The sequence below is a fragment of the Bufo bufo genome, chromosome 4, assembly GCF_905171765.1.
Source record: "Bufo bufo chromosome 4, aBufBuf1.1, whole genome shotgun sequence".
NCBI lineage: Eukaryota > Metazoa > Chordata > Amphibia > Anura > Bufonidae > Bufo > Bufo bufo.
Genome location: NC_053392.1, coordinates 540,555,002 through 540,569,032, shown reverse-complemented (window position 1 = coordinate 540,569,032; position 14,031 = coordinate 540,555,002). Strand labels below are relative to the sequence as shown.

The following is a 14,031-nucleotide window of genomic DNA, read 5'->3' as shown; positions in this document are numbered from 1 at the left end:
CATTATCCTAGAGTAGGCCTTCTTTGTAGACTCTGCTCGGGAATGCGACAAAGTTCTCAGGACCGACTCGGAAAGCCCCTCTATGTTGGGAAGGGACTGATCAACCTCCAGGCTGTCAGGTTGAACCTGTGCAGATCTGGGCAGAGGTGAGTGTCCCACGACACCAGGGTCTGCTCCGGGGGAAGTCTCCAGTATTGTCCCAGACTCATCTGAATGAGCTGGGTAAACCAGGATCTTCTGGGCCAAAACGGTATGATGGCTATTACCGAGGCCTGATCCTGACGGATTTTCATCAATACCCTCGGTATCATGGAAAACGGAGGGAAGATGTAAGCCAGCCTGAACCTCCACGGTATCGACAGAGCATCTATCGCCAGGGGGTTGTCTTCCCTGTACAGGGAACAGAACCTCAGCACCTTGGCGTTGAACCTGGTCGCCATGAGATCCACCTCTGGCATACCCCATCTGTGAACTAGCTGCCTGAAGATCTCCGGATGCAGAGACCACTCCATGGTCGGTAATCCTCGACTTAAGCGGTCCGCTATCATATTGAGGGAGCCTCGAATATGAACGGCAGATAGATGGGAAAGGTTCATCTCTGCCCACCGAAGAATCACCCCGATCTCTGACAGAAGGGGCAATGATCTTGTGCCTCCCTGCTTGTTTATATAGAGAACCGCAGTCATATTGTCTGACTGGACTTTCACAGCTTTGCCCCGAATCTGAGGGGCGAAGTGAAGGAGGGCTAGCCGGATAGCTCGCATCTCGCGAAGATTGGAAGAAAGACGCCGCTCCAGAGGAGACCAAGATCCCTGTACTGGGGATCCGTCCAGGTGAGCGCCCCAGCCTACAAGGGACGCGTCTGTAGTCAATATGACCCAAGCTGGTTGGGTCATAGACTTCCCTGCTGGTAGCTGAAACCACCATCTGAGGGAACTCCGGGTTTGACTGGACAGGGAGCATAGGGAATCTAGCCCCGCAGGGCTGCCGTTCCATAAGTGTAAGACCTCCGACTGAAGAGGACGGAGGTGCCATAGTGCCCAAGGGACTGCGTCCGCAGCCGCTGACATGAGCCCCAGCATCTTCATGAGAGTCCGGATAGAGACTCGACGAGGGACATAAAGGACCCTTGCCAGGTCCTGAATCCGCGCTTTCCTTTCTAGAGTCAACCGGCGGGACATCCCCACAGAGTCGACCACGAATCCTAAATAATGGATTGAAGTCGATGGGCTCACATTCGACTTCTGCCAGTTGATAATCCAGCCCAAGCGGAGGAGAAAGGAAATTGCGATCTGAAGATGGTGGGTAAGGATCGGAACTGAAGAGGCTATGAAAAGCCAATCGTCCAGATAAGGAATAATAGTCAGTCCTTGAAGTCTCAAAGCTGCCACCACCGACACCACCACCTTGGTGAAGATAAGGGGGGCAGAAGAGATTCCGAAGGGAAGCGCGGCGAACTGAAAGTGCCTGCGAACCCCTGAAATCTGGACCGCGATCCTGAGGAGTTTCCGGGACGCGGAATGGATCGGAATGTGAAGATACGCATCCTTGAGGTCCAGAGTAGCCATGACATCCCCGAGGTTGAGGATATGGCTGACTGACCTTATGGTTTCCATACGAAACCTTGTTTTTCCTATAAATCGATTGAGAAATCTCAAGTCGATGATCATCCGGAGATCTCCCGTCTTTTTGGGAACCAGGAACACTGGTGAATAAATCCCTAGGCCCCTCTCCCCTGCCGGTACCTCCTCTAGGGCTCCCTTGGAGATATAGTCCTGAATGTAAGATTCTAGGACCACTTGTTTGGCAGACCCGAAGTTTCGTGTGGCGATGAATCTCTCTGGGGGGAGAGAGATAAGATCTTCCCGGTACCCGACAGAAACTATGTCCTGGACCCAGGGGTCTGCAATCAACCGGCTCCAAGAGTCTTTGAAATGGGTAAGACGGCCCCCCACGGGAATCTGGGGGAGGGGTACGGGAAAATCTAGAGGAGACACTGCAGGGGCAGCAGGGCTTATCCAAGAGCCTCGAGGAGGCCCATAGTCAGGAGGGTTTTGCCTCCCTGGTGGGTTTGCGGTGGCGTCTCGAATATTTACGAGACGGCCCCCCCCCAATCTCTGCGCCTAGACTGCTGCCCTGGACGGCCTCCGCCTTTCTTTTCCTGTCTGGGGCGCCCCCGAAAGGGTTGCTGGGGGAGGCTCTTCCCCTTTTTATCGGAGAGCCCCTCCATTATCTTGTCCAATTCGGACCCGAATAGCCTATCCGGTTCGAAGGGGAGCCCACAAAAGGTTGAACTTGGACGCGTTGTCCACGATCCACGGTTTCAGCCAGAGTGGTCTGCGGGCAGCCGAAACTAGGGCCATAGTTTTGGAGGCCAGCTTCAGCTGCATCTGGGTGGAATCAACCAGAAAGTCCATAGCCAGATTGGCTGACTTGAAGGCTGCCAGGATGTCATCTCTTGATACGCTCTGATCCACGTCCGTCTGGATTTGGTTAAGCTTGGAGCGTAAATAGGCGGCTACCTCCGTGGCCGCAATTGAAGTTGATGCGGAGGCAGCAGCCGCCGCGTAACTCCTTCTAAGGGTGCACTCTGCCCTCCGGTCTAGAGGGTCCTGCAGACTAGACCCATCGTCTGCAGGGACTAGAGTGCGCCGGGACAACTTGGCTATAGCCATGTCCACCTTAGGAACGGAACCCCCCGATTCCACCAAGGGTTTAGCCATCGGGTACATCAGTTTGAATTTTCTGGTGAGCACTGAACCTTTCTCAGGCTTTCTCCACTCTGTGCGCATCACAGAGAGGAGGGTCTCATCCGCTCTAAAGACACGCTGTGTCCGTCCAGCGGGATCGGAAGACTCCCCCATGTCAACATCCTGGTCCCCCGACCTGATGGACTTGAGTAACTTCTGCGTCTTTTCTGGAGGGAAAAAGCAAGAAGTAAATTCTTCTTCCTCGGAAGAAGACCCCACAGAACAGGGGGTAGGTCTGTCGACCGGTGCGACCACCTCCATGGGAGTCTGAGAGGGACCTGGTAGCCTCTCATTAAGCAGCCGTACCACTCCCTTAATGGAATCATCCACGTATGTCTTTGTCCACTGGAACATTTCCTGCATCGTGGGTTCCGTGGATGCCGTGCGACAACTCTCACATCTGGAGTAAGGACAGCTGTCGTCTAAGGGTGTGTTACATTCGTAACACGCCAAATGCTTCCTCTTGGCCCCAGCCTTCCGCTGATCCGGATCTTTAGGGGAAGCCATAGTCTGTAATTGAAAAGAAAAAAACAGGTCATAACACCTACAATACCTGGAGGTGGAGAAACAAGACCTTAAGGGGGCCCACCAGCACTAGAAGAAATTAGAGCTGTGAAAAGAGGAACAACAACAAAAACCCAAGCCAAGCAATAGTAATACTATCTCAAGGCACAGGGAACTCTGGAGCTAACTTGTGAAAGCGACGCAACCAGAGCACTGACTGATAGGCTCTGGGCGCTTAAAAGGAGGAAGCCCCGCCCCCTGGGCGGGTCCCTGATCGCAATTAGCCTAGAGATATAACAGAGCCTATACTGGCTCAGATTATCCTAAATGTCTCCCCAGATTAATCCTGGATCCCAGGATGTCTATACTGTATTGGGAGGCAGTTTAATAGAAATGGTGAGTCTTTAACCTCACCGCATCGCTCCGGAAAACCGGAAGTGACATAGCGCACCTAGTGCGCGTCACTTAGGGAAGATGGCGGCGCCCATAGCGCCGCACACATGCGGTATGGAGAGACGGGACACCGCATACTGAGATAAAAGAAGAGGGGACACACCCCTCCCCGACGGTACCCCAGAGGCGAAAAACGCCACGATCAGGCCTAAAATAAAGGCACTGAGACCCCAGAAAGCGATGCTTTAGCTTTAAGGAAAAAAAGAGCCCCTAAGCACTCTTCAGCTCCCTGAGGGGGAGCGACACGCCAGTCCACCTGTCCAGAGGACAGAAAAAAACACGGTGGGCTGGGGGGTGATCTCCTCCCTTTCAGGGAGCTGAAGATCGTTTATTGGTTCTTGGTCCTACCAGTCCACAGGGGCAGTTAACCCCATCTGTGCTGCTGGTAGGACGTAAGGGAATTTGCATATACTCCAGAATGTTATGAAGAGTGATCAGATGAGTTGCATAGTCCTTCTTTGCCATGAAAATTAACTTAATCCCCAAAAAACCTTTCCACTGCATTTCATTGCTGTCATTAAAGGACCTGCTGAGATCATTTCAGTAATCGTCTTGTTAACTCAGGTGAGAATGTTGACGAGCAAAAGGCTGGAGATCATTATGTCAGGCTGATTGGGTTAAAATGGCAGACTTGACACGTTAAAAGGAGGGTGATGCTTGAAATCATTGTTCTTCCATTGTTAACCATGGTGACCTGCAAAGAAACGCGTGCAGCCATCATTGCGTTGCATAAAAATGGCTTCACAGGCAAGGATATTGTGGCTACTAAGATTGCACCTCAATCAACAATTTATAGGATCATCAAGAACTTCAAGGAAAGAGGTTAAATTCTTGTTAAGAAGGCTTCAGGGCGTTCAAGAAAGTCCAGCAAGCGCCAGGATCGTCTCCTAAAGAGGATTCAGCTGCGGGATCGGAGTGCCACCAGTGCAGAGCTTGCTCAGGAATGGCAGCAGGGAGGTGTGGGCGCATCTGCACGCACAGTGAGGCAAAGACTTTTGGAAGATGGCCTGGTGTCACGAAGGGCAGCAAAAAAGTCACTTCTCTCCAAAAAAAACCATCAGGCACAGATTGATCTTCTGCAGAAAGTATGGTGAATGGACTGCTGAGGACTGGGGCAAAGTCATATTCTCCGATGAATCCTCTTTCCGATTGTTTGGGGCATCTGGAAAAAGGTTTGTCCGGAGAAGAAAAGGTGAGCGCTACCATCAGTCCTGTGTCATGCCAACAGTAAAGCATCCTGAGACCATTCATGTGTGGGGTTGCTTCTCATCCAAGGGAGTGGGCTCACTCACAATTTTGCCCAAAAACACAGCCATGAATAAAGAATGGTACCAAAACACCCTCCAACAGCAACTTCTTCCAACAATCCAACAACAGTTTGGTGAAGAACAATGCATTTTCCAGCACGATGGAGCACCGTGCCATAAGGCAAAAGTGATAACTAAGTGGCTCGGGGACCAAAACCCTTGACATTTTGGGTCCATGGCCTGGAAACTCCCCAGATCTTAATCCCATTGAGAACTTGTGGTCAATCCTCAAGAGGCCGGTGAACAAACTCCAAGAAGTGATTATGAAAGAATGGGTTGCTATCAGTCAGGAATTGTCCCAGAAGTTGATTGAGAACATGCCCAGTCGAATTGCAGAGGTCCTGAAAAAGAAGGGCCAAAACTGCAAATACTGACTCTTTGCATAAATGTCATGTAATTGTCAATAAAAGCCTTTGAAGCGTATGAAGTGCATGTAATTATATTTCACTACATCACAGAAACAACTGAAACAAAGATCTAAAAGCAGTTTAGCAGCAAACTTTGTGAAAACTAATATTTTTGTCATTCTCAATACTTTTGGCCACGACTGTATATATAAAACGATCCCTCAAACTTGTTCTGTTCGTTTTGGAAGCGGTGACAACAGCTACTAACTGATCTTCACTAGTTTTACTTAAAGGGGGCTCCATGGCTGCTTTCTTCCAGAAGTAGTACCACTCTTGCCCGTGGACTGTGTTTGAGATTGCATCTCAGTCCCGCTGACTTGAATAGGGCTTTGCTGCAATACCATCCCCGTCCTATGGACAAGAATGGCACTGCTTTTAGACGCAAGCATTTCTGTATTTTCTACAAGATAAACACCTGCAATTATAGAAAATTTGAATATATCTGAAAAATATCTTTATTGCCTTCTCTGGAGTTTTCACAATGTATAAACCCCCCCTTTCCAAAAAATTAATAAAAAAATACTGAAATCTGTCACACTATTTAGACATGGTAAATTTGCACCCTTGTGCAGTCAGAGTACTAAATAGCTTGTTGATATGATTTTTTTTCTACAACATTTTGGAATTGAAAATTAGAAGGCAAAATAACATTTTTTAATACTTTATGACTATACAGTTTATGAAGCTTCATATCAACTAAAATGGAAAGGGAGGAGCATGCAGAAGGATTAAGCTAGGTGTGCCAATCCCGATTCTATAGAGAGAGGTGATAATTTGGCTGTACAAAGGAGAGGTAACAAGCCATATAGAAGATGGCGTTCCATTACATACACCCAAGACTCAACAGATAACTTAAAAAGCTAGTGGTTCTTGACCAAATTATTTCATTATCCCACAACAGCTGTTAGAAATTCAGGATCTCCAGCTGCTCATTTATACAATTGCCAGCAAGATAAGAAATGAGACGGTTCTAAGTGCAGTGTAGCAATCTTACGTCAACTGCTCAACGTGTGTTAACCATTCTGCAGCATGTTATGCATCATCAACAGAATCAAGACAGCTGTTGTAACTAGTATCCCACACAGATCACAAAATGATCTGCTACTCACGTCAGCACATGTAAACTTGCAGTCTGTCTAGTATTCATGAAATGGCAGTACCAGGTCAGCAGCACGGAGGAGACCCAACAACACAAGAGAATATAGCTCATACGGGGTAATGCATCATGCGGTTAAGGGTACTTTCACACTAGCGTTATTCTTTTCTGGCATTGAGTTCCGTCCTAGGGGCTCTATACCGGAAAATAACTGATCAGTTTTATCCTAATGCATTCTGAATGGAGAGCAATCCGTTCAGGATGCATCAGGATGTCTTCAGTTCTGTCTTTTTGCCATTTCAGGACGGAGAAAATACCGCAGCATGCTACAGTTTTCTCTCTGGCCAAAAAAACGGACCACTTGCCGGAATGCAAGATCCAGCATTAATTTACATTGAAGTGTATTAGTGCCGGATCAGTCATTAAGTGTTCCAGCAAAACGGATCTGGCATTCAGCATGCGCAGACCGATAAAAAAATGCAAAAAAAATTTATACCGGATCCGTTTTTCCGGATGACACCAGAGAGACGGATCCGGCATTTCAATGCATTTGTCAGACGGATCTGCATCCGGATCAGTCTGACAAATGCCATCAGTTTGCATACGTTTTGCCGGAATCCTCTGCCGCAAGTGTAAAAGTACCCTAAGGCTACTTTCACACTTGCATTTCTGTTTGGTCCTTATGCATTCTGAATGGAAAGAGATGCTTCTGCAAGCTGTGGTTTTGTATCAGGTCATAAAAATTGAAAAAAACGGATCCGGCACTGAAAACAATGTAAGTCAATGATGACTGATCCGTTTTTTTAGGAGCCTAATAAACCGAATCCGTCACCCTTTGACTTTTAATGTATTTAAAGGCAGATCCGCTTTTTTCCGTTTTGATTTCACACAACCGCATTCTAACGGATGCAATCTGATGTGTAAAATCAAAATGGATCACTTTAATTCCGGTATTGAGATCCTCTGCCGGATCTCAATACTGGAATTAACAAAGCAAGTGTGAAAGTAGACTAAGACACTGCAATCATTTCATTGTATTAGTCTAGTCCACGGGTGTCAAACACAAGGCCCGCGGGCCTCGTCATGTGGCCCGCGCAGCCGCCGCCGATATGCGGCAGGCGAGCGAGCTGGCGGCGGCGGCTGGGCACAGGGAGATGAGCGCTTCCATTGTGGAAGCGCTCATCTCCAGTCATCTGTATCGCCGTCCTCAGGACAGCGATATAGATGCCTGCCTGTGCTGCGGTAGGGAAGGGAGAGGCGTGTCCCTTTCCCTTCCTCTGATAGGCTGCCGGCCTAGTGCCTGCAGCCTATCAGAGGCCGGCGCAGGCGGTGCGATGACGTCATCGCGCTGCCTGAGCCATACAGCGTGGGACACAGGCCAGAAGAGGCCTGCATCGCATCACTGACATGGAGGTAAGTATGTGTTTTTTTTTTATTTTTTTATTATGTACAATACTTTTACTGGCAGGGGCTGTTATTACTGGCAAAGGGGGGGCTGTTTGTTATTACTGGCAAAGGGGGGGCTGTTATTACTGGCAAAGGGGGGGCTGTTATTACTGGCAAAGGGGGGGCTGTTATTACTGGCAAAGGGGGGGCTGTTATTACTGGCAAAGGGGGGGCTGTTATTACTGGCAAAGGGGGGGCTGTTATTACTGGCAAAGGGGGGCTGTTATTACTGGCAAAGCGGGGGCTGTTATTACTGGCAAAGCGGGGGCTGTTTGTTATTACTGGCAAAGGGGGGCTGTTATTACTGGCACAGAGGGGCTGTTATTACTGACACAGAGGGGCTGTTATTACTGACACAGAGGGGCTGTTATTACTGACACAGAGGGGCTGTTATTACTGACACAGAGGGGCTGTTATTACTGACACAGAGGGGCTGTTATTACTGACACAGAGGGGCTGTTATTACTGACACAGAGGGGCTGTTATTACTGACACAGAGGGGCTGTTATTACTGACACAGAGGGGCTGTTATTACTGACACAGAGGGGCTGTTATTACTGACACAGAGGGGCTGTTATTACTGACACAGAGGGGCTGTTATTACTGACACAGAGGGGCTGTTATTACTGACACAGAGGGGCTCTTATTACTGGGGGCTGTTATTACTGGCACAGAGGGGCTGTTATTACTGGGGGCTGTCATTACTGACACAGAGGGGCTGTTATTACTGACACAGAGGGGCTGTTATTACTGACACAGAGGGGCTGTTATTACTGGCGGGGGCTGTTATTACTGACACAGAGGGGCTGTTATTACTGACACAGAGGGGCTCTTATTACTGACACAGAGGGGCTGTTATTACTGACACAGAGGGGCTCTTATTACTGGGGGCTGTTATTACTGGCACAGAGGGGCTGTTATTACTGGGGGCTGTTATTACTGACACAGAGGGGCTGTTATTACTGGGGGCTGTTATTACTGACACAGAGGGGCTCTTATTACTGGGGGCTGTTATTACTGACACAGAGGGGCTCTTATTACTGGGGGCTGTTATTACTGGCACAGAGGGGCTGTTATTACTGGGGGCTGTTATTACTGGCACAGAGGGGCTGTTATTACTGGGGGCTGTTATTACTGGCAAAGGGGGGGGGCTGTTATTACTGGCAAAGGGGGGGCTGTTATTACTGGCAAAGTGGGCTGTTATTACTGGCGGGGGCTGTTATTACTGGCACAGAGGGGCTGTTATTACTGGGGGCTGTTATTACTGGGGGCTGCTATTATCTCCAAATACTTATTATGAAATCTTTCTCATTAGGATAAAACACCTCATCAGCTCCACCGAGCCCCCGGCCAAAGTGTGGAAGTGGCGTCCGAGATCCCCAAGGGCCAAGCCAAGTAACTGTAAGTTTTCCGGCCCTTTGAGGGTGACCAAACTGCTGATGCGGCCCCCTGTTGAATTTGAGTTTGACACCCCTGGTCTAGTCCAAGGTCTCCCCCCGTGCTACTTATTTGCCACACTGCACAAAGGAAGGAGTAGCTCAGCGTATACAGCACCAGATAGGTGTTGCATCAGGTAGGGAACAGTGCAGACCTAACCTCCACCAAAACTACTTGGATGATCTGCCCTAAAAGGCGGCCGCCCACTAGGCAACAGCCCCAGACCTGACTAAGTGCGCAGGACCTAGTTAGGGGAAGTCACACACACAGAGTCAAAACCAGAAAATATCATCAGAAACAAGGAAGAAACAAACACAGAATAATAAACCAAGCAGGGTCAAAACCAGGAGGTAATGTCACAACCAGAATCAGCAGTCAGAGGCAAAGTCACTAAAAGGCAGAAGGTCAGAAATCTGGTAATCTACATGAAACACAAACTAAGCATGTGAAGCAAGAAAACCAAATCACAGGCAACTGTGGCCAAAAGTTGCCTGTTTAAGTATCCCGTCTTCAGGAAGAACATGACACTGGTGCTGACCACCATAGGTTTAAGCATCATTTAACCACCTCAGCCCCCAGTGCTTAAACACCCTGAAAGACCAGGCCACTTTTTACACTTCTGACCTACACTACTTTCACCGTTTATTGCTCGGTCATGCAACTTACCACCCAAATGAATTTTACCTCCTTTTCTTCTCACTAATAGAGCTTTCATTTGGTGGTATTTCATTGCTGCTGACATTTTTACATTTTTTGTTATTAATCGAAATTTAACGATTTTTTTGCAAAAAAATGACATTTTTCACTTTCAGTTGTAACATTTTGCAAAAAAAACGACATCCATATATAAATTTTGCTCTAAATTTATTGTTCTACATGTCTTCGATAAAAAAAAAATGTTTGGGTAAAAAAAAATGGTTTGGGTAAAAGTTATAGCGTTTACAAACTATGGTACAAAAATGTGAATTTCCGCTTTTTGAAGCAGCTCTGACTTTCTGAGCACCTGTCATGTTTCCTGAGGTTCTACAATGGCCAGACAGTACAAACACCCCACAAATGACCCTATTTCGGAAAGTACACACCCTAAGGTATTCGCTGATGGGCATAGTGAGTTCATAGAACTTTTTATTTTTTGTCACAAGTTAGTGGAAAATGATGATTTTTTTTTTTTTTTCTTTTCTTACAAAGTCTCATATTCCACTAACTTGTGACAAAAAATAAAAACTTCTATGAACTCACTATGCCCATCACGAAATACCTTGGGGTCTCTTCTTTCCAAAATGGGGTCACTTGTGGGGTAGTTATACTGCCCTGGCATTCTAGGGGCCCAAATGTGTGGTAAGGAGTTTGAAATCAAATTCTGTAAAAAATGACCTGTGAAATCCGAAAGGTGCTCTTTGGAATATGGGCCCCTTTGCCCACCTAGGCTGCAAAAAAGTGTCACACATCTGGTATCTCCGTACTCAGGAGAAGGTGGGGAATGTGTTTTGGGGTGTCATTTTATATATACCCATGCTGGGTGAGAGAAATATCTTGGTCAAATGCCAACTTTGTATACAAAAATGGGAAAAGTTGTCTTTTGCCAAGATATTTCTCTCACCCAGCATGGGTATATGTAAAATGACACCCCAAAACACATTCCCCAACTTCTCCTGAGTACGGAGATACCAGATGTGTGACACTTTTTTGCAGCTTAGGTGGGCAAAGGGGCCCATATTCCAAAGAGCACCTTTCGGATTTCACAGGTCATTTTTTACAGAATTTGATTTCAAACTCCTTACCACACATTTGGGCCCCTAGAATGCCAGGGCAGTATAACTACCCCACAAGTGACCCCATTTTGGAAAGAAGACACCCCAAGGTATTCCGTGAGGGGCATGGCAAGTTCCTAGAATTTTTTATTTTTTGTCACAAGTTAGTGGAAAATGATGATTTTTTTTTTATTTATTTTTTTCATACAAAGTCTCATATTCCACTAACTTGTGACAAAAAATAAAAACTTCCATGAACTCACTATGCCCATCAGCGAATTCTAGGAACTCGCCATGCCCCTCACGGAATACCTTGGGGTGTCTTCTTTCCAAAATGGGGTCACTTGTGGGGTAGTTATACTGCCCTAATGTGTGGTAAGTAGGTAAATGACCTGTGAAATCCTAAAGGTGCTCTTTGGAATATGGGCCCCTTTGCCCACCTAGGCTGCAAAAAAGTGTCACACATGTGGTATCGCCGTATTCAGGAGAAGTTGGGGAATGTGTTTTGGGGTGTAATTTTACATATACCCTTGCTGGGTGAGAGAAATATCTTGACAAAAGACAACTTTTCCCATTTTTTTATACAAAGTTGGCATTTGACCAAGATATTTCTCTCACCCAGCATGGGTATATGTAAAATGACACGGCGATACCAGATGTGTGACACTTTTTTGCAGCCTAGATGCGCAAAGGTGCCCAAATTCCTTTTAGGAGGGCATTTTTAGACATTTGGATACCAGACTTCTTCTCACGCTTTGGGGCCCCTAGAATGCCAGGGCAGTATAAATACCCCACATGTGACCCCATTTTGGAAAGAAGACACCCCAAGGTATTCAATGAGGGGCATGGCGAGTTCATAGAATTTTTTTTTTTTTGGCACAAGTTAGCGGAAATTGATATTTTTAATTTTTTTCTCACAAAGTCTCCCGTTCCGCTAACTTGGGACAAAAATTTCAATCTTTCATGGACTCAATATGCCCCTCACGGAATACCTGGGGGTGTCTTCTTTCCGAAATGGGGTCACATGTGGGGTATTTATACTGCCCTGGTATTCTAGGGGCCCTAAAGCGTGAGAAGAAGTCTGGAATATAAATGTCTAAAAAATTTTACGCATTTGGATTCCGTGAGGGGTATGGTGAGTTCATGTGAGATTTTATTTTTTGACACAAGTTAGTGGAATATGAGACTTTGTAAGAAAAAAAATAAATAATTCCGCTAACTTGGGCCAAAAAAATGTCTGTATGGAGCCTTACAGAGGGGTGATCAATGACAAGGGGGGGGATCAATGACAGGGGGGGTGATCAATGACAGGGGGGGTGATCAATGACAGGGGGGGTGATCAATGACAGGGGGGTGATCAGGGAGTCTATATGGGGTGATAACCACAGTCATTGATCATGCCCCTGTAAGGCTTCATTCAGACGTCCGGATGCGTTTTGCGGATCCGATCCATCTATCAGTGCATCCGTAAAAATCATGCGGACATCTGAATGGAGCTTTACGGGGGGTGATCAATGACAGGGGGGTAATCAATGACAGGGGGGTGATCAGGGAGTCTATATGGGGTGATCACCACAGTCATTGATCATGCCCCTGTAAGGCTTCATTCAGACATCCGGATGCGTTTTGCGGATCCGATCCATCTATCAGTGGATCCGTAAAAATCATGCGGACGTCTGAATGGAGCTTTACAGGGGGGTGATCAATGACAGGGGGGTTATCAATGACAGGGGGGTGATCAGGGAGTCTATATGGGGTGATCAGGGGTGATCAGGGGCTAATAAGGGGTTAATAAGTGACGGGGGGGGGGGGGTGTAGTGTAGTGTAGTGGTGCTTGGTGCTACTTTACTGAGCTACCTGTGTCCTCTGGTGGTCGATCCAAACAAAGGGGACCACCAGAGGACCAGGTAGCAGGTATATTAGACGCTGTTATCAAAACAGCGTCTAATATACCTGTTAGGGGTTAAAAAAAACACATCTCCAGCCTGCCAGCGAACGATCGCCGCTGGCAGGCTGGAGATCAACTCTCTTACCTTCCGTTCCTGTGAGCGCGCGCGCCTGTGTGCGCGCGTTCACAGGAAATCTCGCGTCTCGCGAGAGGACGCGCCGGCGCGTCCAGGAGGAATGAATCAACCACCTCCAGGACGCGTCTGTGCGTACAGCGGTCCGGAGGTGGTTAAAGGATAACTGTCATATTATTATTTTTTTTGTTTTTTTTTTTTAGTCTGTCAATGATTGCCAAAAGATCTGTAACTAATTACCTTATAATAACAGCTTTCATTAATGTCCCTTTCCACTGCTCCCTTAAAAGACTGTTGCTATGGCTCATATGTCTTCAGCTAGGAAGACGGAGGGGCGGTCCTTCACACTGCATGCCTGCATTAGGCTTCAGAGTGAGGAGGCGTGTCTCTCAGTAATCCAATCTGATTGGCTACAGCAAGTTTGTATGTGACCTGAGGGAATGCAGTTTTGGCCTTAGAGAGCTGGCAGAGGAGCCATCTTGAAGATCCTCATAATGTAGGATTCAAAACAGCCGTAACTGAGGGGGAAACTCAAGAAAAACAGTGGTAAGTGAAGAAACTAAAGATTGCTTTATGCATAATGCTGCTGCAGCGGTAACATATGCTAAAATTGTTTTTTTGCTGAAAATATGACAGTTATCCTTAAAATTTATGAACCAACTCAAATTTTTTACACTCTAAGTCATTATGCCGGGATAATTGTTTGCTTCTTGAAACAAAATCACTGTGATAAGGAATATCACAATGAGAAAAGTTTGTTTATCTTTACATTCCACAAATACTACCTGCAGGATCCGGCAATCCGGACGCAAACCGATGGCATTTGTCAGACGGATCCGGATGCGGATCTATCTGACAA

The 14,031-nt window shown here is 47.0% G+C and overlaps 1 protein-coding gene across 1 annotated transcript in view; it reads right to left on the bottom strand.

Moving 5' to 3' along the window:
* Positions 1 to 14,031, bottom strand: part of ISM1 (isthmin 1) — a 96,371-nt gene that overhangs the window by 31,889 nt on the left and 50,451 nt on the right. The gene's annotated exons all lie outside the window — the stretch shown is intronic.